Source organism: Camelus dromedarius, chromosome 18 (genome assembly GCF_036321535.1).
Source record: "Camelus dromedarius isolate mCamDro1 chromosome 18, mCamDro1.pat, whole genome shotgun sequence".
NCBI classification, from domain to species: domain Eukaryota; kingdom Metazoa; phylum Chordata; class Mammalia; order Artiodactyla; family Camelidae; genus Camelus; species Camelus dromedarius.
This window is the reverse complement of record NC_087453.1, coordinates 17,134,534-17,140,071: the sequence shown is the minus strand read 5'-3', so window position 1 is coordinate 17,140,071 and position 5,538 is coordinate 17,134,534.

Here is a 5,538-nt window from a genome sequence, read left to right as displayed (position 1 = left end):
TCTGACCCAAATAAAGAGCTCCAAGCCTGGAGGAAGAGATCTTGATTTCTAATTACTGAACAACCCACCTTTGATCAGTCATTGAAGAGTCATTTCCAACTTATGTAGTTGGGCCCCCGGGGACTGGGCATCAAGAGGCTCATTTGATTTTTTTTTAATTGTGTTAATGAACAGATGGATGGAGCTGCCGGCTAGCAGATAATTCACAGGGAATAGACCCATTTACCCTGTGTGTGACAGAGATGCGTTCCAAGATGGGACAATGTGCTGTCACCCAGCTGGCGGAGGGTAAGCCATGGCTTCGCCTTGTCCCTTTTGTTCACTTGTCTGCCGCCATCATCCATCCCTGTGATGGACTGTGAAGAGGTCGGCTTCATCCAGCACCGGCCATGTGGCCTCGGGCAGGTCCCTTTCCCCTTCGAGGTCCTCATCTATAAAGTAAGGATGATGATGATAGTAGTAGGCATGCCCTAGGGCTATTTTAATGATGATATTGGGTAGCCCATGTTAAAGGACTTATTTAGCCATAGTGGACATTCGATATCTGTTGGCTGGACGTGATTACTGAGCATCTCCTGTTTGCAGGCACTGAGCTGGTCAGCCCGGGGGAAAGCTGTCCCTCCTCCGCTCTTCACTGACCTCCCCACGAACCCTCCTTGTGGTTACACACTATTCCACACTTGTGTGTGTACAGGACAACTTCCTCTTTCTTAGATGCATGGGATTTCCTGGTGAGGATATACTACAATTTATGTAACCAATCCCCTACTAATGGGTCCTTAGTTTGCTTCCAATGCTTGGCTTTTATAAATGAGGAGTCCAGCTCCTCATTTTAACCAGAGTCCAGGATGTTAACCCAAAATGGAAGTGTGATTTCTGAAACCCCACCATAGGCAATTACAAAGGCTTTTCCTGACAGGGGAAGCCGCCCTCCCCACACCAGCCTTGGCGCCCAGACAACTCACTGCGGTCTCCGAGGGGAGTTGCGGTCAAGGTTGCATCAGCACCCCAGCTGGTCATGCTCGTTGCATATTTACTGTCCTATCCCAGAAGCCTTCATTCCTAAGTCTCTTTACCTGAGGCCTTGGGCAGAGGTCTTCAGACGCCTGTGCCAAGGACTCTATCAGGAAGAGAAGAGGGGCCCTTGAAGACATTTTCCCCACAAGGACTCGTACTCACTACTTTTCCACTCCCAGCCCTTCCCTACTTCCCTCCCTGCCACCTTCCTGGTTCAGAGTCCAGAAACCTGCCAGTGGCTTCTGTCTGGGGAGATGAGCCAGTGAGATGAACCCGACGTCTGCACGGAGCCGCCTGACCCACAGGGGAGGTGGATCAGGGCCGTTGGGGCTTTTCCTGGTTTGAGCCTCTTGCTTACGCTATCGGAGTGCGCAACTAAATGCTTCACCGTGGTTTTCACCTGCTGTCGCCTTAATCAGCTACTCTGACACCTGGCAGCCCAGCTCCCTCTCTAGCTCGGCTGAACCCTTGAGATAAATAGTGCTTCAGTGAATAAATTTATCCATACATCATTTCTTATTCATACAACCACGCACACAGGAGCAGGTATGTCCATGAAGTAAATGTCCAGAAATGGAATCCAGTCATTTAAAAAGACTCGTGCATTACTTCAGCAATTGGCTATTTGCTCACAGTCTCTCCTCTCTCACACTCTGCCCTCCTCCTGAGGTGGTGCCTGAGCACACAGGGGAGGGGGCTCACATGGAGTCACGGCAGCGGCATGGGGAGGGTTGTGTAGCAAAGAATTCAACTTGGCTCAGACAGAGGTCTGGTCTTTGTCTTCAGCCCCTGAGAAGTCATCACTAAGTTCTTGGAAAATCCTGCCAGATCAGTGTCTTTGTCTACCTGGAGGCATGGGCCATGCCAGACAGTTAATGGGGTAATCTATGGTGCAAGGTTTGAGTCCCATGGTACCATCTGGACCTTCAAAGGGGCCGGAGACATGGTCACCCACGTGGGTGGTCAACTGTGCCTACAGATGGAGCCACCAAGGCTTCGCTGAGCATCCCCCCAGTTGGCAACAGTGTGCATGTTGTCACATTTTGATGCCAGGAGAGTAAGGACCTCCACAGGTCCACGGGGAGGGGCCAACTGGAAGCTCAGCCTTTGGAACTTTCCTGGACTCTGTCCTACGCGCCCCTTCCATTGGCTGACGTTAATCGGTATCCCTCCCCTTTAACAAACTGTAACCACCAGTATAACAGACTTCCATGAGTTCTGGAGTCCTTCTTGCCAATTATAGAACTTATGAGCAGTTTGGGGGGACCCTCAAATTGACTATTGGTGCTAGAACTGCTCTTTTTGGTTTTACAAGTGCTGTGTTGGTCAGGATTACTAACTGCAAACTTCAGAATCCACTCTGGTTAGTATAAGCAGGAAGGAGGTTTCAGCCTCTGAGGCTTTGAAGACCATCAGTGGTGCAATGACCCCTGTGTATGTGTCTTCGGTCCAGACCTCTCTTCTGAGATTCCAACCTGTCCCCTTACTACCGGCTTGACGCCCCCCTCGAGCTGACTGGATTTGGGGGCTGCACCTGGCTCCTATGACATAAGAATCTGTCAAGGTGTCCGGAGAATTTCCCCTGGAGTCTGGTGCAGAAATTCCCCCTGCCTGCTTCTCCTAGCCCGCAGAGGAACCCTGGGAGTAAAACCTAGCAGAATGGATGGCTGCTTTATGGGTGACTAAAGTGATTTCCCACCGGGCACCACTAAAGAATCTGGACCTGGAGTCTCTCCTTCCCTTAGAGAAGGCTTTCCTCCCACCTGTGGCGACCCCTTCATGCAGAGCTGTCATCAGAAACCCTAGGGACAGGGAGACTGGTTTTAAAAGGATGCTCTCACCACTGCTATCTTATCTGGGGGTGTAGGGGCAGGCCCAGAGCCATCACCTTTATCCCCCAGGCCCAATCAAGCTCAGTTTTCTTTCAGCCCCACCCCTCCAGCCCCAGCTAGCTTTCTAAGACCTGTAGTTCAATCAAGAGTGACTCTCTAAGAACTCCCCCTGAGCAAAACCACTTGAAGAGTCAACAAAGAATTACCTCTCCCCACCAAAAATTGAAAAATAAATAAATAAATAAAACTTTTAAAGAGTCAACATAAAATGGTTCAAATGAAAAATACAGACAAAATCCAAGGGTTCTTCTTTAAATATTTGGTAGAATTCTCAGTGAAGCCATCTGGTCCTAGGCTTTTCTTTCAAGGGAGATTTTTTTTTGATTACTGATTCAATTTCCTTACTAAGTTATAGGTCTGCTTGGATTTTCTGTTTGTTCCTGATTCAGTCTGGGTTGGTTGAATGTTTCTAGGAACGTATCGATCCATTCTTCCAGCTTACTCATATAATCGTTGGCAATGGTTCATAGCAGTCCCAGATCATCTTTTTTATTTCTGTGTCATCATTTGTGATGTCTCCTCTTTCACTTCGGATTTTATTTGCATCATCTCTCTCTCTTTTTTTTTTTTCTTAGTCTAGCTAAAAATTTATCAATTTCATTGATCTCTGTGAAGAACAAGCTCTCAGTTTCATTGATCTCTGTGAAGAACAGGCTCTCAGTTTCATTGATTTGCCCAGCTCAGTTAACCCTTTCTTTCCCCCAGCAGGGGAGGGTATAGCTCAGTGGTAGAGCGCATGCTTAGCATGCACGCAGTCCTGGGTTCAATCCTCAGTACCTCTGTTAAAAAATAAGGAAATAAACCTGATTACCTTCCCCACACAAATAAAAGAAAATGTGTACCTGTCCAGACCATAATAACCAAATAATCTCTCCTAGTTCAGAATTCTAAAAGCTTGTTATCAGCTCTACAGTTATTTAGCAGTTGATCATGGGGCACTGTGAACTGCTATTTAAATATTTTGTTATCTAACTTCTCCTGAGTTTTATGTCTAACCTGGGTAAGTAGATTATACTTTCCTTGAGGGCAGGAAACAGATATTACATGCCTTTATATCACCCATGGCTCATTGCGGTACTGAGTCAGGCACTTAATATGTACCTGGTGATTTGATTTGAAGTCTTTTGTCACTTAACTTCATTTTCCAATTTTTTCCCCAGCTAGGGGCTGCCCTAGGTCCTTTTCACGTAGCACCTCCAATTGAGTCTGCTGGTAATTATCTCCAGATCTTTGCCTCTGCTGTGCTCACATGCCCAATGCCCTTGCATTTCACTTTTACATCGTTCCTGTTCAGATCCTGCAGCTCCCCAAAGGATATCTCACCATGTTCTCGTTCTTTCTGATGGGTCGAAGCCCTCTGCTGGGGCTCCAGAGGGCACTCAGGAGGCAGATGAGCCATGAAATGTTAAATCAGGAGGGTGTAAACCCAGGTCAGCTGGAAACAAGAGAGGACCTGGAGGGCCTACACTTTAGGGGATATTCAAGGGCTGCGGGGATGGAAGCCTGGTAAGTGAGATGACTTTTACCATAGTTACCATAGTTACTATTTTGGTGAATATCCTTGACAACTTTCCATCTTAGGAGAGCCTGAGCATGGTTAAGGTCATGCAGAGAGAGAGTATAGAGTGGGGTGGTTTCAACAGAAAAAGTCCCTTTAGCTCTAATATTCCATGATTCGAAGTTACTTACTGGTATGAGTTGAATCATGTCCTCCAAAAATGCTGTGCTGAAGTCCTGACCTCCATACACATAGGGTCTTGATAGAGGTAACCAAGTTAAAAAGAGGTCACTAAGGCGGTCCTTAGACCACTGTGACTAGTGTTCTTATGAAAGGGGGAAATTCAGACAGAGTCAAACACACACAGAGACAGATGATGACAGAGGCAGCTATCTGGCTAACGCAGCTTCAAGCTAAGGAATGCTTAAGGCTCCCAGAAGCTAAGAAGAGGTCAAGAAGGATTCTACCCAGAGTCTCAGGGGAAGCATGGCCCATGGATACCTTGATTTCAGACTTCTGGCCTCTGCAGCTGTGAGACAAACTTCTCTTGTTTTAAGCCACCCAGTGCATGGTACTTTTTTTACAGCAGCCCTAGTAAACGAACACATTTACCTTCTCCATGCTTCCTTCCTCTCACCCATAAAACGGGCCCCTAATGTCAACCTCACAAGAGTGGGAGTGTTTCTGCTGAGATAAAGATACCAATGGGTTTTAAATTAGTCATGCAAAAGTCAGCTTCTCACTGAGTTTGCAAAATAACCACAGCTGTTTCAAGCATCCTTTTGAGAGAAAAATCTTCCAAAGTGTTCCCTGGGAGATGGCCTCCCACGCTGCCATGTTCTTTTCTTGGGAAAATATCCCAGACTACTCAGCTCCCTCAGGACCAACCCTGCCTGCCCTTGTGAGTCTCAGATGTGCTGAGGCAGCGAATCTTATGGTGGTAGCTGCTGAGGTGTTCAATTATTTGAGAAAATTCTTTTTGCTTCCATTAGGATATTCAGTTTCCCCAATCTATGTGCCAATATTCACAAATATTTATTGAATCTGCACTATATGCCGGGTGCTGTTATGGTCCTTGGGATATATCCAGAAACAAAACAGACCCTCAAATCCTCACCTCTGTAAAGTTTA